Source organism: Peromyscus californicus, unplaced genomic scaffold (assembly GCF_007827085.1).
Source record: "Peromyscus californicus insignis strain IS unplaced genomic scaffold, ASM782708v3 Scaffold_21__1_contigs__length_65335640, whole genome shotgun sequence".
NCBI lineage: Eukaryota > Metazoa > Chordata > Mammalia > Rodentia > Cricetidae > Peromyscus > Peromyscus californicus.
This window is the reverse complement of record NW_026294514.1, coordinates 6,133,180-6,156,747: the sequence shown is the minus strand read 5'-3', so window position 1 is coordinate 6,156,747 and position 23,568 is coordinate 6,133,180. Positions and strand designations below refer to the sequence as shown.

Here is a 23,568-nt window from a genome sequence, read left to right as displayed (position 1 = left end):
ATTGTAGCTTTATTCATTTTAGAAAGATGGGTAGTTCCAACACTTGCAAGAAATTTTTCTTATTTTTCCATAACATTTGTCCTGACCATTTTATACTAAGCCAAATATTACTTTTAGCAATTATTCTATTTTTCATAGTGGTAAGAATAGAGATACTTTTGATGCATATTGTAAGAAGCAATTAGATACAAACAGTGCATTAAGAACTAAAAGAACTTCCTGAATCTTTTGTGATGTTTGAAATATGAACTACAGGGATAGAAGTAAGAGAATTGATATTGTTTGCATTAACAGGCATGTGTGTAAGTACAAGTGCATGAGCGTACATGTATATGGACATGTGATATAAGTACAGGTGCCTACTGAGACCAAGGGCACTAGATAGCCCAAAAGTGGGATTATAGGCAATTGTGAGCTTCCAGACATGGAAGCTAGGAACCAAAGTCTAATCCTTTACAAGTGCAGTAAATATTTAACTGCTGAGTCAGCTTTCCTACCTTTCCCTAACTTGTTCAAAAACAGTATATTTGGATATCTGTGGTGTGTGTACCATCTAATACCCCATTTTTAGTAGTAACTAGTAAGTGTATGATCTGTGGCACTGAAATTCCTATAAGAAAAGCAATTATTTCATGTTCTTTTTTTTATTAAGAGATTTTCTGTTCATTTTACATATCAACCACAGATTCCCCTGTCCTCCCTCCTCCCACCCCCCAGCTTTGCCTCCCAATCCACCCCCCATTCCCACCTCCTCCAAGGCAAGTTCACCCATGGGGAGTCAGCAGAGCCTGGTACATTCAGTTGAGGCAGGTCCAGTCCCCTCTTGCCTGCACCACGACTGTGCAAATTGTCTCACCATAGGCACTAGGTACCAAAAAGCTGGCTCATGCACTATGGATAGATCCTGATCCCACTGCCTGGGGGCCCCCTATAAAGTTCAAGCTAAGCAACTGTCTTGCTTATCCAGAGGGCCTAGTCCAGTACCATGGGGGCTCCTCAGCTATTGATCCACAGTTCATGTGTTTCCACTAGTTTGGCTAGTTGTCTTTGTACTTTTTCCAATCATGGTCTCAATATCTCTTGCTCATAGACTCCCTCCTCTCTCGTCTATTGGACTTCTGGAGCTCCACCTGGGACCTGGCTGTGGATCTCTCCATCTGTTTCCATCAGTCACTGGATGAGGGTTCTATGATGGCAGGGTGTTCAGCCATCCAATCACCAGAGTAGGTCAGCTCAGGCACCCTCTCAACTATTGCCAGTAGTCTATGATGGAGTCATCTTTGTGGATTCCTGAGGCCCTCCCTAGCACTCTGCTTCTCCCTATTCCCATGGTGCCTTTATTTGTCATGGTATCTCTTTCCTTGTTCTCCCACTTTATTCCCATTGGCCAGGCGGTGGTGGCACACGCCTTTCATCCCAGCACATGGAAAGCAGAGGCAGGTGGATCTCTGTGAGTTCGAGGACAGCCTGGGATACAGAGTGAGTTCTAGGAAAGGCTCCAAAGCTACACAGAGAAACCCTGTCTCAAAAAATCAAAAAGCAATGTTGAGCAGTAAAAATCCCCTTTGTTCTTAAAATGCCATAAATTTGAAAAAGAGCAAGTGGGAGTAATGTGGGAGAATTTGAAAGAAGAACAGGAGAGGGAGAAGTGTAATGATACTATAAAAGAAAAATAAATAATTTTAAAACACTTGACCTGGAATCCTTTCTAGTAATTGTTTCCTCAGGTTTCTTTGTTTTCTCATTTTTATTAGTTCTTTGAGAATTTTATACAATTATTCTGATGGTATTCATCCCTGCCTGCACCATGTCCATATACACTCCCTTTCCTACTCTTCTAATTTTGTGTCCTTTTTCCTTCTTATTTAAACACATCAAGTATAGTATGCACTGCTCATGTTCTCTTGAATGTTTGGCCTTTCACTGTATCATGATGAGCTCACTAGGGGCTGAACTCTAAAAGAATCCTGACTTCCCCTCTTCCAGCAGCTAGCAATTGCTAGCAGCTCTTTGGTTAGAAGTGGGACTTGAGTCTATCTCCTTCCTCTATGATGGTATTTTCTCTTATTTGAGATTACACAGGTCTCAAACCTGCTGTCACAACTGCTCTAAGTTCATATGTACAACCATCCTTCTGAATCCATAAGACACTGTTTCCTTGAAGTCATCCACCACCTCTGTATCTAACAATCTGTCTCTTCTTCCTTTCACAAATATCCATGATCCTTAGGGGAACAGGGTCTGGTACAGATGTCCCGTCCCATATAGGGCTGAAAATTTCATTGTCTCTAATTCTCTGCACTTTGAGAGTAGTGCCTTACTGTGTTAATTACCATCTAGGGTAAACAGAAGTTTCCCTGATGAAGTCTGAAAGACACACTTATCTATGGTTATAATGACAAATCATTAGAAGTTGGTTGAATAGTATGTCTATATAACAGATTAATAGAAGTAGTTTCTTATCAAGGAACAGGTTTGTTACTCTAGTTCTCAAAGTTCATAGATGGCTGAGATTTATGACTACTTTTTCCCTCTGACAGCATGCACTATGAAAGACAGTCACAAGAGATGAAGCCTCTAGAGATAGACTCAAGTCCCACTCATAACCAAAGAGCTATTAGCAATTGATAGTGGATAGAAGAGAGGAAGTCAGGATTCTTTAAGAGTTCTTTAAGTATTGGTATGGTTAAGTCCATGTCTTAGATGTAAATATGTGGTGTCTTCAGCAATAGGTTCTCAGCATCAAGTTCTGAGGAGTGACCAAGAATGTTGGTAATAGCCAATAAAATTTAAGGACTATGGGATTTTATTGACTAATAACTGCAAAAGAGGTAACCCATTTCTGGCACTGAGATTTTTATTTGTTAGTCCTTTGTATCTAGTAGGGTATTTTTTGCACATTATAATGTAACTACATTTAAAGTCTTTTTATATATGTGTTCGTATATATTTTAGGAAGCTACTACAGTAGTATGTTTCCATCTGTCTTTTTCAGAATCTCTTCAGATGTAAGTCACTCCTTCTGATATTCCCTCCTCCCTGCTGACTTTCCATTCCTCACCCCATTCAAATTTCCTGTTAATTTATTCAACCTTATCCCATTATACTACCATGTTTTATGTTCCCACTCTTAAAAGCCTTCTCCCATGTCCACTTACTAATTTCTGACCTGTATGGGTATTCTAAATGGAATACACATGTCTGAATATTCAAAGTCAACATCTAAAAATGACAGAAAATATGGGCCCTTTGTCTTACTGTGCTTGGATTACCTCATTCAAATCGACTGTTTCTAGCACTACCCATTTACTTGCAAATTTTCTGAGCTCATTTTTGTTAATCACCAAATAATATTCCATTGTGTAAATGTACCTCATTTTCATTATTCATACATCAGTTGATGAACATATAAGCTGTTTCCATTCCCTGGCTATTGTGGAGAGACAATGAACATGGATGAGCAGGCACCATTATAGTAGGATATATTCTGACAACAAAGACCAAACAATGATTTTGATTCTAAAAGTGCGTGTAAAGTAACTAAGTGCTATTAATACAGGCTCCATAATCACCAACATTTTTAAATAATCTGATTACATGATTTTTACTTTCAATAATTTTTCATATATACTTAAAAGTTAAGTTAAATTTTATGGTATTCTATAACTCTGGACTGGTCAGTAGGAAAGTAGCCACAATCAGTACATTACTTCTCATGAAGTAAGTGTTTTCATGATTGACTTTAGCATAGATTCAGCCAAATTAGGATACTCAATACTCAAAATCACTTTGTAGAGCAAGTAACTTCATATATATTTTCTCATCTTAACTATTTACTGACAATGAAATTATTATAACGCATAGCAATATATGTATTTAGAAATATATCATCAATATATTAAGGAATTATACAATTTTGGATGTTTTATGGTGACAGAAATTTTCGTTTTATTCATTTAAATTATACAAATATCTTCAGAGATACATAAACATAAGTCTAACTTCTCAATGTAATACTTTGAATTCATTTTGTTTTTTGATAACATAATTATATTAGCCAACAATTCTGTGGATATGTTCTGTATGCTGTGAATGTGTTGCTCTGATTGGTTGATAAATAAAATGCTGATTGGCTAGTAGCCAGGCAGGAAGTATAGGCTGGACAAAGAGAGGGGAGAATGCTGGGAAGTGGAAGGCTGAGTCAGGAGACACTGCCAGGTACTGCCACAATGAGAAGCAAGATGTAAGGTACCAGTAAGCCACAAGCCACATGGCAACTTATAGATGAATAGAAATGGGTTAAGATATAAGAACTAGATAGCAAGAAGCCTGAGCCATTAAGCCAGTTTAAATAATATAAGCATCTGTGTGTTTATTTGGGTCTGAGTGGCTACGGGTCTGAGCGAGACTGGAGAAAACTCCAGCGACACAACAATAATTTCATTAGTTTTCAATGAAGGAAAATATACCTTTTTATAAATTTTGAAATAAGCTCTAAATATGAATATTATCAATAGGAGAAAAATTTCAATAATTAGTCTTCATACATTCATCAAGTCATATTTGAGTTTAATTTTACAGATTATTCACATTGTACACTTTAAATCTATTGAAAATGTGTCAATTCATCCTATGCTCTAGATAATCATTTTAAATTCTATTATATAAATGAATCATTTTATTGGGAAAAAGACATTTAGCATATGTAGTTATATTTTCTGGTCATATATGTGATATTAAGTATATAAAGAGAGTTATTGACATATTTTATTTAATTATAAGCAAATTTAAATAGGAAAATTTGTTTCAATCTTTTTTTTTTCATTTCTTCTATATTATATGTTTTTCACAGTAGATCAATCCCAAAGCTCCATAAAATTCTCTTATGAAAGTTACTATGTAATGTTATATTTGCAAGAATGTGTAAATACAGTTCAATACTGGGAAAGAGTAGTCACCAATCTATAACTTCTGAAGAAAATATAAAGACAAGTAATTGTGAAATATCTACTTTGTGACTAGTCAAGACACATATATCTAGGAATCCCAAAGCTTCCCCAGGGGATGCCAAGTAACCCAGTTTCCATCAACGGCAGGGAAAGAAATGCAGGAGCACTGCATAGTTTCTGAAAGGAGATATGATTGAAGAAAAGGAGTGTGAAGTTTTATATGATTTGTCTCAATTAGTGATTGAGAAGTATTTGATTATATAAATGTTAACACAATCTGAAACTCACAATAAAAAAATCAGGAACAGAAAAGATAATTATACATTAGATAGCAGAAGAATGTAGAAATCTTTAGCTCAATTTGATTTTCATTGTTTTCATCATTAGTTAACATTGTTCTATAATGAGCAAAAAATATACTTTTCAAATTTCTTACAAAGTGGAAAATACTACAACAGTGTTCCAAAGAACTCAGAGATGTTTAGATAATCTGTAGTATGAGGGATTGGCACTCCGAGGGTTGTTGATTCACTCCCCTGTTCAAGAAAATGACGATGAGAACAAGACAGATGTCTAAAAGGAGAAGTTGTCTTTCCCATTTGGAATAAGCACAATTTCATAGAATAGAAAATTTGTATTTGATTTGAATAGGAATGGCCCCAATAGACTTCTATATTTGATGCTTAGACTCAAGTTGATGAATTTCTTGGGAAGGATTATAATGTGTGGCCTGGTTGAAGGGGATCTGTCCCTGGGAATGGGCTTTAGGGTTTTAAAAGCCCATGCCCAGTTTCTCTCCTCTCTCTCTCTCTCTCTCTCTCTCTCTCTCTCTCTCTCTCTGTCTCTGTCTCTGTCTCTTTCTGTCTCTCTCTGTTTCTCTCTATCTCTCCTGTGGAACAGGATGTAAAGCTCTCAGTTATTTCTTTAGTACCATGTCTTTCTGCTTCCAAATGTAATAATCATGGACTGACCCTCTGAAACTTTGAGCAAGCCCTCAATTAAATGCTTTATTTTATGAGTTGCCTTGCTTGTGGAGTATCTTCAGAGCAACAGGACAGTAACTAATTCAAATTTGGTACCAGTGAGAGGCATATTGTAGTGAAAAGCCTGTATGTGCTGTTTTGTTGTTGTTGTTGTTGTTTTTGTTTTTTTTGAGGAATACGAGAGACTTTGGGACTTTGAACTAGAAAAGTAGTTGAACTCTTGTCTTAGTCAAGATTTTATTGCTGTGAAGCGACACCATGACATTGGCAACTTTTATAAAGGAAAGCATTTCACTGGGGCTGGCTTACAGTTGATAGGCATAGTCCACTGTCATCGTGGCTGGAAGCATGGCCACATACAGGCAGACATGGTGCTAGAGAAGGAATCACAGGTTCTACACCTGGATCAGTAGACAGCAGGAAGAGAGAGACACACTGGTCCTGACTTAAGCATCTGAAACTCAAAGCCTACCCCCGGTGACACACTTCCTCCAACAAGGCCACACCTATTCCAACAAGACCATACCTCCTAATAAGGTGACTCCCTATGAGCCTATGTGGGTCATTTTCATTCAAACCAGCACAAACTCTTTCTTTGGGGTTTAATGTGCCATCACAGTAGGACCAAAGAAGACAGTATTACTGAAGGCGTTTCAGACTATGTACGACTGGCTCAAGAGATGTCAGAGGGGAAGAATATCAGCAAGTAGCCTAGAGACCATTTTGGCAAATAGAGATATTTTGGCAAAGAATTCGGCTGCTTTTGGCCTTTGTCCTTGTTAGGTCTCAAACCTGGGACAAATAGTTAACTGAGGTATCTACTTAAAGTATCAAAGCAGACCTGCCTGGCAGGCCAGGTTCTCCCAGAATCCCTCAGTCCCTACTACCTACAGGCTATGGCTGGCATACCCAATCACTACCCTATACTTCCCCAGCCCAGGATCTTCCCCCAGTTACTCTTCCCTATATAATCCAGCAATTTGGTTTCCTGGCCCTTTCTTCAACCCTTTACTCTCCTAGTCTCCTAGCTTTGCTTTTTTCCCTCCCCCATGTCCTCATATGGCCAGGCTCAAGGGCATGTTCACTCTGGACACTCCTAGATATCCCTGCCTCTGGCTACAATCTCTCTTTTATTTACTAGAAACCTTCTCCTCCACCATACCTAGAAACGGTCATGTCCTTATTTTTTATTTCTTTTTTCATTCAGTCTTAAAAATGTGCTTGAGGCTAAATTGAAGAATTTTGGATTCATTTCATTAGCAGAGTTTCAAGGCAGCCTAATATTGATAGTGTCACAAGGTTACTAGTGACCACTGTAATGCAGATCTACAACAAAAAGGAGAAAACAGGGAAAAACAAACAAACAACAACAAAAAATATACAATGCACAACTTGAGGAGAAAAGGAGTACCAGAAATGTAATCTTGGAGCTCAAGGAGGTAAAAAGTTTAAAGAAAGCCAGGATAGTAAGTGGAATAAAGGAGGTAGTGCCCTCAGGGCAAGACCCCCTGCATCTAAGCTTCAGCTTCTGAGAAGGAATTAAAGGAAAACTGAGCAGCCAAGGAAACCAACAAGAACATAAAGCTTGTGCAAATATAAGACAGATTGGGGTTCAGGATCCAGCACTAGCAAGTAGAACTTGGGAGTGTTGGCCATGAGATTCTGGCTTTAAAGACAAGGAGGATACAGAAAACAGGTTGTGGAACCTTCCTCAGTTAAGGAAACCTGCTGAGGCCAGATGCTTGGCAGGGTTGTCACTGCGTGGAAGCCCAAAGAGGCCATTGTAATGAAGCTGTTTAGGTGCAACTTGGATTGCTTTGGAGACCTCCAGATGTTGGAAATGACAGCTATGGGATAAATGCCAAGGAGAGCAGCAGGCCAGGTGTGGAACTGGCACAGGAGAGGAGTGGGTTGCAGTTGACAAAGCTAGAATGAGTTGGAGTTCTGAAAAGTGCTTTGACATCAGACATGGAAATGTAGACTATGGAGTTTGTACTGCTGGTTTTCAGTCTTGCTTTTGGTCCAGTATTTCCTCATTATGATCCCTTTCCTCCCTTTCGGAGTGGCAATGTATAAACCGTGTCATTGTGTATTGGAAGTATGTAATCTGCATTTTAATTTTGATTTTTTAAGGTGTTGAATTTCAGAGATTGCCTTGAGTCACAGAAGAGACATTAGACTTTGGATTTTTTAGCAGGCTTGAAACTGTGAAAGACTATGAGACTTTTGAAGTTGGACTAAATACATTTTGCCTTATGATATAGTGACAGGCCTATGGGGCATGGGAGTGGAATGTGATACTTTGAATGAGAATGGCCCCCAGGGGCTCATATAATTTGCATGCTTAATCTGAAGTTGGTGAACTGATTAGGAATGATTAGAAGGCATGACCTTGTTGAGGGAGTTGCTATCTATGGATCAGGAGGTAAAGCTCTCAGCTACTGCTCCAGCACCATGGCTTTCTGTTTCCCACGGTAATGATCGTGTGCTAGCCTTCAGAGACTTTACACCAGACCCTCATTAAATGCTTTATTTAATAAGTTTCCTTGGTCATAGTATCTCTTCACAGCAATAGAACTATAACTAAGACAAGAACACAGACCCTGAATTCTGAACAATGCAGGGACTTAAAGAATTTACAGCACTCAGTCCTAAATGGGATTTCTTCATTAATCCACTCTCCCAACCCCAGGGCTCAGGGATGTATGTGGAATAAGAGACTGAAAGATTGTAAAAGACAAAGGGTGTGGATGACTCTAAGGTGCCAAGGAAATAGGGCCCTCCAGACACAACAGGACTGATGTACATATGAATTCAGACTTTCAGAGCACCCACAGGACCAGAACAGTTTCAGTCGGGATGGGATGATATCACTGAATGGAGTAAGTAGTCACAGGATCTCACCACTGACCAAGAAGCTATCTGAAATTGATACTCACATGTGGTGATATTTTATTTGTGTACCCCAATAAAACTTATCTGAAGATTACAGGAAAACCCAGCCACGATATTAAACATAGAGATCAGGCAATGGTAGCACATGTCCTTAATCCTAACATTCGGGAGGCAGAGATTCATCTGGATCTCTGTGAGTTGAAGGTCACACTGGGAACAGAGAAAGGCATGGTGGCACACACCTTTAGTCCCAGCACTAACCATGGAGGTCTGGAGGTCTGTACAGACAGACAGGAAGTGATGTAGCTGGGCAGAGAAAGGAAATAAGAGGGCAGGGACAGAAAGGCATATAGGTGTTTGTATACAGGAAGTAAGTCTCTCTTTGTGGCTTAAGATTTCTAGTGGTAAGAATGTGACTGGCTTCTTTCTGCTTCGCTGATCTCTCAGTTTTGACCCTCAATATCTGGCTCTGGGTTTTTTTTTTTATTAATAAGACCATTTAGCAATTCATCTTACACTCACAGACAAAGATAAAATTAATTTTCTCCAATAGAGCCTCACTGACTATACTAACTTGGGAGATCAGTTCTCACATTTATTTATCACAGGGACCCTTGAGGAGTGAGGGATAAGAGACTTAGATAGAAATTAAGTGGGGGAGAAACAGGTAGAAACACAGGATAGCTTCAGTTGGGCCTGGATCCTTATCCAACAGCCCAGAACTTTATTCCAAAGGGCTTTTTTATAGCAATGCCAAGGGGAGGGGCAAAGGCCTCCCCCTTGCTAGATACAACCAAGTGTAGACCCTATCAAACACCTGGTACTCAGGCCTGTGGTCCAATCATCCTCTTAGGCAGTCCTGCTGGGTAAAGCCACTAGGAAACCTCAGTGGGCTCCAACAACTAACCACACTTCAGGGTTGACACCATGCTTAAGAGTAGTTGCCTGACCCCAAATTACCTTAATTGTATTATAGACTGTTTGCCCCATTTTGCTTTTTGGAGGTAGATTTTGTCTTATTGATCTTTTGCTTGTGTATTTTGGTCTCCCTTTTTGTGTTTTTCTGTTACTTTGTGTGTGTTTACTTATCATTTTTGTTTTGTTTGTCTTTGTTTTTTTTTTTGTTTGTTTTTTAAGGAACAAAATAGAGAGAAAAGGGATAGAGTTGGGTGAGTAGGGGAGGTGGGGAGGGTCTGAGAGGAATTGAAGGACAGGAAAAACATGATTAGAATATACTGGATAAGAAATAATTAAAAATCTTAAAAAGGTAAAAATAACTTATTTCCTAAAATAAATGTGTCCAGTTAATACAAAGAAGTATAGATCATAAATGGCTAGGCAAAGCCAATGTACTTTTATAATGGATATTATATAGGTTGACCATTAGAATATAGTAAAATGTAAATAAGTTATCTACAATGTACACTATAATAATGCATATGTGAAACAAATTATGTGATGGGTGTTAGTAACTGCATTCAGTGTTGCAAGTGTCATTTTATTAGTATAATTATATTTTTAAAAATAGAACCATAAAAATGAATATATTATAAATTACTGACACTCATTCTTCATTTGATAAATAAACTCACACAAATAAAAATGGAAAACCAGAAATTCATAAAATAATCTACATTTTTAAAGGAATTATAAACCTTATGATTTTATTGCCAAGTATTAACAGATTAAAATGTCCATCTTTGCCCATATTCAATAAAAGATGTGACTATGAACAGAATATTAAACTTTTTAAAAATGTAATAAGAAAACTGGAAGAAACTCCAGGAGCTGGAGTGGTGGGTGGCACATGCCTGTAATCACAACGCTAAGTGTAGGAGTGGCCCCTGAGGTAATAAGTGTTAATGAGTTTTAGGAGCCCTAGGCTCTGTATTAGACCATATTTCAAACACACAAATAAAAAGCAGACAAATAGGAAAGAAAAGAAATCTTACATACATCCTTAACTGCAATGCATATGTATGTATGTTAGAGAAATGTAGACAACATAAGCAGATGTTTTTGCCAGTCTTATACATAACAGATTTTACAATTTTACCATTCAACATCATGTCCAAGTATGAGATTCCAATGACTTTTTGGGTTTGTTTATTTTCCAATTATAAGCTTTGTTTTAAATCATAAAAGTAAGTTTAATTTTATGTCATACTGCCTTCTATACACATCGAATACAATATATAAGTTATATTCAATATTGATAATTATTAATAAATTAATTCATAAGAATGCTTATAAATGTACATACTTTCTAAATGACTTTGAACTTAATTCTTCTGTGTTTTCAATTTCAGTTTTTCTCCTAATATGATATTTGAACAATTGCATTCAATATCACATTAGTTTTGTATTATGCAAGTTTGTCCTTCAAGGTATTTTTATCATTCAGTTAATAGAGTTTAATAAATTCATTAAACTTGTTTAAACCATATATTATTTAGAAATACATTTCAAATTTCAACATATAAAATTTCCATCTATCTTTTTCTAAATTTTCTACTCTGTCTTAACAACAGGATGTCAACGTTTGGAATATGTTGAAACATGCTTATGGTAGAATTTTTAATAATCATTTAACATCCTGTAATTGGTGAGAGTTTGCTCTGTGACATCCAATCAGATTTGTTGATCATATTTTCTAAAGCTTGCATGTTTACAAAACTGTTACCTGTTTTTAAATTTCTAAGAAGGATGTGCTAAAGTATAATTTTTGTTCATTAGTTTTTATTAAATGTTTCAATGTGTCAGGCATAGTGGAATACAGCTGAAATCCAAGATCATGAGGAGCAGAGCTGGGGACCACTTTGGGCTGCATAAACCTCTCAAAAACCAAAGCACAAAATTTTTTTCTACGTATGTTACTTATGTTGAAATCCATATGAGGAAAGGTGCAAAAGCTTTATTATTGTGTTCTGCTTTGTGAATCTGATTATCTTGAAAAGCCCTTCATATCTTTATGGATGCTCTTTGGTCTGCATGATTACTTTTGTATTGTTATGACTATATCAGGACCAAAGAGATCTCTCAGTGGGCCAAGTTGTCTGCCACACAAGCCTGATGATCTGAGTTCAATCTTGATAACGCATATGCAGTGGCAGGAGAGAACAGACTCCACAAAGTTGTCTGCTTTCCTCCACACATGGGCCATAGCTTGGTTATGCTCTAACACATCACACGTACACAAACAACATATATGATAAAATACAGTTTCAAAACTCACTAGGACCGTATCATTCCATTTTGTTCAGATTTTCAAGTGACATCTACTCTTCAGAATTTTCACCCATTTGATAATCTATTTTTAAATAACTAATAATATATACTTTTGTAACATTTTGATACAGTCTGACAGTGCTAATGCTTTATCAGAAGACTTAATGCAGACACACTCACTGTTAGTAGTACAAAATTCACATACTAGTTCTTTCATTGTTCTGTCTACACTCTCATTTTTCCTCAAACTCTAGACTTATTTTTAAATAGTCAAATTATTTTTCTTCTGCTGCTGCTTTTTTTTTTTTTTTTGGTTTTTCGAGACAGGGTTTCTCTGTGTAGCTTTGTGCCTTTCCTGGAACTCGCTTGGTAGCCCAAGCTGGCCTCGAACTCACAGAGATCCACCTGGCTCTGCCTCCCGAGTGCTGGGATTAAAGGCGTGCACCACCACCGCCCAGCCATGAAATTATTTTTCTTAACATAGCATACTTTAGTTCTCTGTTATCTTGGATATAGCATACAGTTTTATGATTACTTCAATATTGCTCTAGTATGGATTAGAATATGTACTATGATCTAGGCATATCTAATATTAATGATGTATTTATATGTCCAAAGGAAATTAAAGTGTTTTTCAACTGTTCTAATCATATAATGATCTGTCTTGAAATGCATTTTACTTTTATTGCATTTTAATATTACTTCTCTATATCCCAAACTGCATTTATTTTCATAGAGCCAACGTGTGCTTTAAAGTACAACAAGGGTTTGCAGATTTCCCTGGCCTTGAATTTGCTGTGAATGTGTATCAAAACTTAATTGCAGAGCTGCTGATAATAATGAGTAGGGTTTGTCTTCAACTGAAAACAACTAAAAGGTGGATACATGTATGTATGAACAATGCTTTTCAAGACATGGTATTAATGAAGACTGGGTGTTTCTGGAAGGTGAGAAGTTTCTGAGATGAGCCCTACAATTGCTTCTTATCCCTGTTGTAAGAATTTCCAAGGCATGGTATACCTAAGAAACCCAAGTGCCAAACGCTCAGATAGTACACCACAGGCGGAATTATATGGAGTGCGGACTCTGGGACTCTGCAATGGACCACCTCTGCGGGGTAATTGATGGAGTGATGATGAGAGCATGGGCCCAAGAAAACTATTCAGGCTCCAGAAAGTCAATGTGTGGGAATCCCACAGAATCGGGAGTAAACTCGCCTTCTAATGTTCTAATGGAAAGCCTCCTCATTCACAGGACATTAAACAAGTTCCCACAAGTGACTTGGTTTGTCCTTAAAATTAATAAACCTTGGACAAATTCCACTTCCGTTCAGCCTGAGAATCTTAAAAGCAATGATGTTACTTTTCCCCAAAAATTGTCATGTATTTCAGAACAAAGTTCAACAATGCCCCACTGAAAGATAAACGTCCAGTCCCTGCCAAAACTAAATCCATGTCTGACGTTGAGTTAAGAGAATGAGGCTGGGAGAGGAGATATATACAGTCATCTGCCACAAAGGAGATTAAAAATTAACATATTAAAACCAAACCAGAGCTTACATAGAAAAGGTACAATAAAATGGATATAACAACAGACAAGATTAGAGAATGCTATCGGTTCCAAAATTAGGTGATAAATTGAACGTGTTGTAAAAGTAAATAATATACAAAGAAATGTAAAGATCACATCTGTAGAGTAACAAACGGCAATGGCTATTGAGAGAGTTTCATGGGAAGGAGCTGAGAGCAGATGAGGCATCAAAGGGAGAGAGGGAGGAGCTGGACCTTAGAGCAACAGACAATAATGGACATAAATTTACTTATTTTTGTTTCTTCTATTTTAGTAGATTTACATTTTTTTCTTACTTGACAATTTTGTAAACAAGTATCATATTTACATTATTTCACCATACTTTCTCTCCCTTCTAACTTGTTCTGTGTTCCATTACTCTCTCACACTCTTAATCTCTTCTTTAATCATTATTGTTCTTGCGTATGTCTATACATATGTATGTAAATATAACTGACGAATGCATTTAATCTTGTTCATATATATGTGTGTTTTGGAAGGTCTGGATTGAAGAACTTATAATGGGGCTTATCTCTAAACAGAAGTGATTGTCCCTTTCCTAGCAGGCATTAATTGCTTGTAGCTCTTCATCTGGAAGTGTGCCTTTGAGATTTCCACCATCCCCCTCGGAATGCCAACTGATGTTGATTTTGTTTAAGGAAATCTTGAGCTGAGATATGATGAATGTGTGAAACTGAAGCAGGGACAATAAACCTTGCAGGTTAATAGGAGACTAAGACAGGAAAAGTAAACCTTGCAGGTTAAGGGTTTTGTTTGTAGTTAAAGAAGTTCCTGTTTGCTCTGTGGTAAATCCTTGCAAGTTAAGGTTTCTATTTGTTTTTTTTTAATTTTATTTTATAATTTAATTTAATTTTACACATCAGCCACGAATTCCCTTGTTCTCCCCCTCCTGCTCCCCCCCCCACGCCTTCCCCTTAGCCCACCCCCCATTCCCATCTCCTGCAGGGCAAAGACTCCCCTGAGGATTGAGTTTGACTTGTTACTAAGAAGTTCCTGTTTCTTAGATCCGATGTAAACTGCAAAGCATGTTTTCCAACCTACATTAAACTTTTGACCCCATTTACATGATGTGGATTCTTATCCTTGTTCCTTCCCTTTTGGTGTATTTTCTAACAATGTATAACAGCTGACTCTTTTGCTCCTGGGAACACCTTATCTCTCCTAAAAGAAGGAACTCAAGAGGCAGCCAGGGACTGTTCTCTTAAATCCCAACTTAGGGTGAAACAGCAAGCAAGCCAGTCACAGGTATTTCATCCCCCACCCATACAGCTCGCTTTTTAATTGTATAATCATAGATTTGGTCTTTTCTTCTCCTGTTTCTCAGGTTTAACAAATGCAAGTACCTGGCATATGCAGAAGGTAGTACATGTTCCAGATCTTCTGCTTCTCTGGTCCTCTGGCTCTTACAGTAAGTCTTTCTGTCTCTTCTTCCAAAATGTCCCCTAAGCTCTAAGTTGTAAGAGTCGTACTGTAAATACATGAAATGGGGTTAGGCAACCCAGTTACTTTTCTCTGAAGTTTGACGAGCTGTGGATTTCTGTAGTCATTAATATATGCTGATAAACAAAGCTTCTTTGATAAGGAGCTACACTAATCTGTAAATGTAAGAGTAGGCCTATAGACTGTAGTTTGCTCTTACACTTGTTTATGGAAGAAGCAGTAGTAGGTGTTCTTGTTGGGTAAGCAAGTGTTAAAATATAAACAAAATGAACAAAAAATGTTTAGAATAATTTCAAGAGTTCTTAATACAGGTATAATTGGAACCAATCAAAGAAATAAAAGGATACCAGGAAAAATTGAAGAAAATAATATCCACTATACTATTTAAAAAACTAGTTCATATTTTGTTTGTAGTAAATATTCATAAAGTCAACATGGGAAATAACAGACTTAATTTTAATGCTCTTTCATTATGACTAGGATATATACATATCTATATATATATCCTAGTCATAATGAAAGACACTATAGTAATTTAATAACTTACGCTTAAGTCCATATTATGCTCTTAATTTGCATTAAATCACATTAATTTCTGGGAGTCTAGAGATCTCAGCACCTCTTTATATACAATGTGAGCTGTTTATTTGCATCTAACTTCAAATGTACTGTTTTCTCTCAAATCTTCACAAAAGGAACCTCTGCAAGAAACAATGTAATTTCTATACTTTGGTAAAGAGTCAGAGAGAGGCATTGGATTCTTGTTATTTTCTTCCTTACTAAATAGTACCAGCCTCTACATGTGTTATTTGTGTGCCCTTTTAGATCTATGATTCACAAAACTGATGACCAACAAGTGACATCTAGATCTGTGCTAATTTGAAATCCCAACATCATCATAGAACATTCAATTTGTCACAAGTGGCAAAGATGGAATCTTCTGTTTAATAAAATTCAAACTTAAATGACATGTCAGTTTGACAGTAGATCTCAGCTATGAGGGCATAATTCATTTTGAAAAAAATCAACCCATCATATTTGAACGTGGAGTATTGGAGACAAATATCCAGCTCCAGCTCATTGGCTATGTAAGGAACAGACAATTGATTGAATAATTTTTCAGATAAAGCCTCAAGAACTAACATTTTAAGACTGTCAAAGAGCCTCTATTACAAGTCAGTAAAATGTATAAATTAGTTTGGCATACATCATGTCAAATGTAATCCATTATTTAAATTGGAAATAGAATAATTCCATTTTATAAATTATGGTAATAAATTTTATTTTAAATACTGATTGAGGGAATAAAAATGCTTGACACCATGAATTTTACAAGGTATTGTAAGAGAGCAATTTGTGTGCGAAAAGCGATATAAGGAGGTACACTGTTACTATTACCATAATATCAATGCACTATTTTAAAAGTTAGAAAAATGCACTTTCAAGTAGCTTAAAACTCTAAAAAACTATATAATTCATAAATGTTCTTTAACAGGTTTTGATTTAGTTGTGGGCAACGTGTGAAATTTTATATTTAAAGAACTTTTGAGAATTTAAGTGTACTTTTAGGAACTTAGTATGTTAAAATTCTCCTCTCAAAATCTCCTACTGTTAGCATTTGCACAATTTCAGGTGATAATTCATTAAAAGAGATTCATTTGCTATTAAGAAATGGAAAGCACAATCAATTTTAATTTCAAGAAATCTGACCTCAGACACAGGCTTGTTAAGTAATTATTGAATTGATTATATTGGAACCTCAAAGCAAATATTGCATATAGCAACTATTACATTACAAAATAATACTGTACTCATTTCTTTTTTTTAAATATTAAGAAAGAAAACAGAAATTTATGCCAGTTTATTTTCTAGGATTTGTTGTGTATATAATTTTAAAATTGAAGTACTTTACAAAGGTACTAGGACCTAAGTTAATTTTATTTATCATCCTTCTAGTTTATAATCTGAGCAAACATTAAGTTAACAGATATTTAATTAATATCATTTAAACAGTTGTAGAAGACACTTTAGTTTGAAGCATCACTGTGTATAAGTTGGGAATTTGTTAAAAGTAAGCTATAGCTTTTAATGATGTTAATCTACAAATGGCCTTCAATAACTAATTCCAAGGAAGAAAGTATGAATTGTGTATAAAGACTTAAGCAGAAGAGTGTTCACTGAAGAGGTGTTAGAAATAAAGAGAGCAGCATAATATATTAAATAACGAAGTTCCCATCGGCATAGAAAACAGTAACTCTAGAAAACAGAAGTTTCACACAGCCCCTTTCAATCTGAAAGGTAGATAAGGTTGGTCTATGAAAAAACCAATCTGTCAATGGGAGGAGGGACAGGAAACAGTGTGGATGTATTAGCAGAAGGACACATTAGATGTCCATACAAAGTACAATCCTCAGAAGAGAGTTCATAGCTAAAGCTCATATTTTGAAAAGAGAGGAAACTGCTCTGAATGGAGGTGCCCATAGGCTGGGAGAGGGTGAGCAAATGCAGATCATACAATGGTGTCTCATTATACCGATGAAGGCTGACTACAGCCACTGCAAGGCCACAGCTCATGCTTTCTGTTTGGTCCAAGTACCAGATTCCCAACTGCTTCATCCTGTGAAACATCCTTTCTAGAAAAATAAAGGAATATGAGATCCAAAGCTTCTACTTACATCTCTATTTCCTGGGTGTAAATTTAATTTTAATGAAAGAAAGCTTTTCAGAATCATTCATATATATATATGTGAAATATATATATATATATATATATATATATATATATATATATATATATATATATATATATCATTATAAAGAATGGTTGAAAATGTATTCAAACTAGTGTGTTTCAGTGTGGTGGTCTATTTTGATCTGCCTTTATCTTTAGAATACTTCTCCAATACTTCCAAATTAGTCCAGCAGAAGTGGCCAAACTTCGATCTCCGGCGGCACTAAGGGTCTGTTTTCTCGCGTTTCTCAGCTGTCTTGTTCTTTCTCATCTCTTCCTGCCCTGATTTAACGTTGAGTCTTGCTTGTCACTCTCCATGAGTTTTCCTATCCATCTTTCTATGTGTGATGAAGAAGATATATCAATAAGGTTTATCATGCACCAAGTTTGGAGGTTTGAATTCAGGAACGTTCAAAGGTAGGCTTCTATGACAACCACCATATTCTAAAATTTTTCTCTATTTATTTAAACATTCATAAAATCTGATATTCTTGTATGCAAAGTGGAAAAATCATAAAGATATTTCCTAAAGTCAGTCTATAACTGAAACAGTAGGAAAATGAAGAACTTGCCTCGTCCATTTGCCCTGTAGTTATGAAACAATGGATTCCTTAACTGACTGCCACAATGATTAACATCTAGCTATTGACCTGGGTGATCTCCCAAGTATTTTTGGTTTTAATTGTGTCTGATTACTATGGTAAGCTTTGCCTTTGTTGATGACTACTCCCTGGAATGTGTGTGTCCTGTGTGTTTCTTAGAATCAATAACTTTAGCACATATAAAAAGATATAAAATTTTGGTAAAAGTTGTTCAAATACTCTAAACAGACTTTGCAAAAAGCTACCTGTAGTGAGTGCACAGATTGGGAAAAAAAATGACATCATGTGTTTGCATTTATGGTTTTGAGTCATATGCTTTATTTTCAGGGTTTTTTAAAGAACATTAAATTAATAAATGTAGGCTTCTGTTTAACCTTTGTTTTATCCCCACTCTCAGTCTTTCTAATTGATTGTATTGTACCTCCAGCAAGGAACTGGCAATAATAAGACTTAATTCCGTTTCTAGCATTCTGTCAATTATTAGCTTTAGGAATCAAAAGGAGTAGAAAAATAGTACCTAATATTGCATTATTAAGAAAATGAAGATATTGGAACTGTGAAAATGGTAATAACAGGATTAAATTAAACCCTATTATAACCCGAATGCTATAATTTTTTAAAAAAAGATTTGTTAATGCCGAGTAAGCACACCTGTGTTGCCCATGCATTAATGTTGATAATTATGATTCATGTTTCTCAGTATGTAGTAACACTAGAAGATTGGTACTGTTGAAGTGTAAGCACCTCAGTGTAGTGTGCCACTGAGGACTACTAGTATGTTTCAGAACTCTGTACTTGTAAGTCTAGAGCAAAGAATCCCAGCTTGCTTATCCGTAACACCGAGATACATTCCTGAATTTTGGACTAAATTGTACTCATTTGAAAGTGCTGGAGATTTTTCTGTATTCCCACAGATATGGGAGGAATGGGAAGGAGTTTGAACAATCTGAAATTCAAGCCTTTGAAGAGTGTATCCAATAGTTATGTAAACAAGAGGACTGCATTACTTAATATTCTTCTGCAGGACATTCAGCTACCAGGGCTCATAATAAGTTTCCACATGCCCTTTTTCACTGATGCATCAAGTGTATAGCATCACTTCAAATGTGACACTATTTCTCCTTTTTCTAGTCATTCTCTTATAATTGTGTTTGATTTATTAGAATAAAGATAATTCAGCTTAGTATGTTTATAAACATGAACCTTGTTTTTAAATGTTTACACAAAGTGAAATAATTTTCCCTACCTTCTTTATTCTACAACAGTAAGAAAATACCGTGACAATATGTTGATGATATAAAATATTGAATTTTGTCATATATGTAGTTCTCTTAGACATTTAATCCCATGCAGTATTCCTTAGATTGGTGAGGTGGTGAGGTGCTAGGAGCTGAGAGGAGTTGGGAGATGGAAATGAAACTGATCAAAATATATTGTATGAAAACAGACTAAGCAAGTCATACTAATGATTTTAAAAATACATAAATATATGGACATATTCATATATGTGTATAATAACAATCAATGCAAAAAGAGGCCATGGATTTGGAAAAAAGCAAAGGGGAATATGGGAAGGTTTGGAGGAAGGAAAAGAGGGGGGGAATGATGGAATGATATTGTAATCTCAAAAAATAAAATAAATAAGGAAAACAAAACAACATGAAACAAGGAAAAAAGCTATATGCCGACTTTTCAGCCAACCTGTGCAGGACTTGTCTGCTGGGCCTAGGATCTGAGGACCTGAAGGATTAGGGTGAGCTACAGTCTAATGCTGTAGACCACCTTACTTCAGTTTCAGTGTACTTTAATATATGACTGTAACTAAGAAAATACTGATCCAAGGAAGGTTGTTTGAGTTCAGAAACACAACATGTAAATAAACTTCAGTAAGACATACTAAATGTTAACAGAGCAGCCTTTTCTCAGAACTTTTTAAGGACAGACCAATTTAAACACAATTGCCTAATGTGTACTACAGTTTATATTTGGGAAGCTTGAAAACAGGACAGAAGGCTATATCTGGATTCAGGGTACACTGATGAGATTGTGTCCTATAGCTATGTCCTGACATGAGAAAAGATAAACATGTCTTATTAATTGAATGTAAATGTTTGTCACAGGAGGCATGAAATCATGTCCAAGAACAACTCAGGGAACAAAATGCACCTGAGGTAAAAGGCCCTCTGCCTTTTTTTCTGGAACCTCTCTCACAGTTTCCCCAAGACATTGTTCACCATTTGTCGTTCTTTTGACTGTGTTGCAACAGCTATATGTAAATTCAACAGTATGGCTCAGTGGTTAAAGGCACTGGCCACTAACCTCTGATAACCTGAGTTTGATTCCTGGGAAATTATCCTGTATTCCATCTGTTTTGTGCGGGACATGGATGACTGCAGTGACCCATCTCTCTGTCTCTTTGTCTCTCTGACATACACACACACCTGAGTCCATTATGTATGTATGTATATATATATATATATACATATACATACACACACACACACACACACACACACACACATATATGTAGCTTATATGTATATGTGTTTAGAACTGACCAGGTGGGTTTTCATACTCTATCAAGGAATTCACCGTTGGAGAAAAATGAACCTCCCTCTCTTAAGAGCCAATGACTGCCTGCATCTATTCTTCTAAGGGTAGGGTCACATGAAAAATTTCCTAGCCTTGTCATCATGCCAAATGGTGTCATCATTATGAAGGTCTTCTTCAGACAAACATATTGTTGATATTTCATGGACAGAGCATCCCTATCATGTTTAGGAGACACTAACTTGCACCTGGCACCTATTTTCTGATTTTTATATATTTAGTCACTCATAATTTCTCCTGAGGCTTAGGAATAGGAGCTGCTTTCTAGAGGTATTAGTACCGTAACATTTGTAACTCACCTCCTTCTCTCTATCTGAATAGATGCATGTTCTCTAGGTACACTGTTTTTTTATAATATATATATATATATACATATATATATAATAAACATATATATATATATATGAAGTTATGCAATGTGACTTATATAACCTACAACTGTAGATACATATTACTCTACATTTGCCAAAGCACATAGAATCTTAAAGCACAAAGAGTGAAGAACAATATGTGTAATCTTCAAAGATCATTTAAGATTCCAGAGTATACCTAATTTGAAAGTTGACTAATTTAAACATAATAGCCACACGAAGTATAGTTCAGGAAAAGATTGCTGATCTACAAGAATGGAATCAGTGGAGATGAGACTAATGGGACAAGGAGTGCATGGAAGTACTAAAATCTCATTGATAAAATTCGCAATCATGAAGTATGAGTTAGCAGGATCAAGTCAGTATTCCCGTGTTGTTAAATATGTATGTGGAAGATTGTAGGGGCAAGTTTTTCACTGACAGTGATTGATTACAATGGTTGATAGGAGAAAAGTCTAAAATGGAGACATAAATATGAAGCCATTTGTTCCTTTATGATTATAGATACATACATACACAAATGACTATAAGTACAAGTAATTAAAGGAATGTCTCATTGTTTTATCTTTTGAGAGATCCTAGATGCAAGCACATTTTAGAAACAAGGACCACACTCAACAGCTAGAACTGGAATTTAAATGCTATCCTTTATTTAAAGAAGACAGGTCAATTTACAGAAAACAGAAATGGCTAATTCTAAAGCTGTGGCAGAGAACACATCAGATTAATCAGAAACATTTTATAATTCCAGAAAATGAGGAAGTACTACTATTTCAATAGGAATGTGTATTACTAGTTACTTTTCTATTGTTATGATAGATCATCAGGACCAAAGGAGCTTGCTGAAGAAAGGATTTATTTGGGCTTGTGGTTCCTAAGGGATAAGTGTTCATGATGGAAGAGTGGAGGCATGACAGCTAGACATGGAGGCTAGGGGCTCACATCTTGAATTGTCAGTATGAAACAGAGAGAATGAACTCAAATGGATGTGTTTTTGAAATCTCATAGTCCACCCCCAGTGATATATTTCTGACAGCCAGGCCATATTTCCAAACCTACCTATATAACGTCAGCAGCTGGCATTATCAAAGTATTCAAACATCTGTGCCTATAGGAGACTTTCTTATCCAAACTACCACAGCACCTATGCTCAAAGGACAAAGTATGAAAAGCAACAAACTTTGATAACCAATACTGAAAAAACTACTGAATTATAGTAAAAGTTACAAAATCAATATGCACATGTTCATGCTGATAACAAATAGTCACACAAATAAATGGATGGAATAGGCAAAATCCATGCTATATGTGAATAAACAGCCTTCAGCTCTAATCTGGACCAACCTGGCTCAGTGCAGAAATACAAACAAGGGCAAACATGATCAAAGAAGCATGTCAAATAGGTGAAGTGTATCCCTCAGGCTCTAAAGTTTGGATTGTGCCAGAGTGAGAGCCTTTAGGACAGAATATTATGAATTGTAACAGAGAAGAAAGAATAACTTTGTGAAGAAAAAAAAAACAATTATAAAATGTTCTCAGTAGTTGACTAAAATCAGCACAAATTGTGGTATATCGATGGTAATAGATGTGATCTGTAGATGACATAATGAGATTGACACATTGTCATTGCGCCCTTTCTTCTCTCCAGCTCCTAACTACTACCTACTATTTCAGAAACTATGAATGAACCATTCCGCAAAACTCTTGGGCAAAACCTTTTAAAATTGCAGAGGATAGGCAAGACAAGGGATATCAGAGACACTGATCCGATCTAGAGACAAGTTTGGCTATGTGTTGACTAGGCCAATGTGGAAACCCAAGTAAAGTGTTGTCATTAGTTAATAACATGTCAATTTTAGTAAGTGAAGGATATTAATGTAGGGTGTTAATGCTATCAGGACCTAGGTGTACATGTATAATGGTTACTATATACCACATCTATAGTGAGTCTAAAGTAGGAAGTCAGTGTAGCCTAAATGCTAATCAAATTATGTCACTATTTCTATCTTAAAGATGCATGGTTTTCCTAATTTTACATTAGGAAACTGATGTTTAGGTAAGAGTTTAATGAAATACTCAACATTACATAGTTGTATGAAGCACACCAGGACCAAAAATTCTATCCACAAGGCTAAGGTCTGTTCTATTGTCACGAGTGCACTGAAGCTA

General features: G+C 36.2%; 1 pseudogene; it reads left to right on the top strand.

Moving 5' to 3' along the window:
- The window catches only part of LOC128118003 (heat shock protein HSP 90-beta-like), a 196,018-nt pseudogene that overhangs the window by 111,626 nt on the left and 60,824 nt on the right, over nucleotides 1-23,568 (top strand).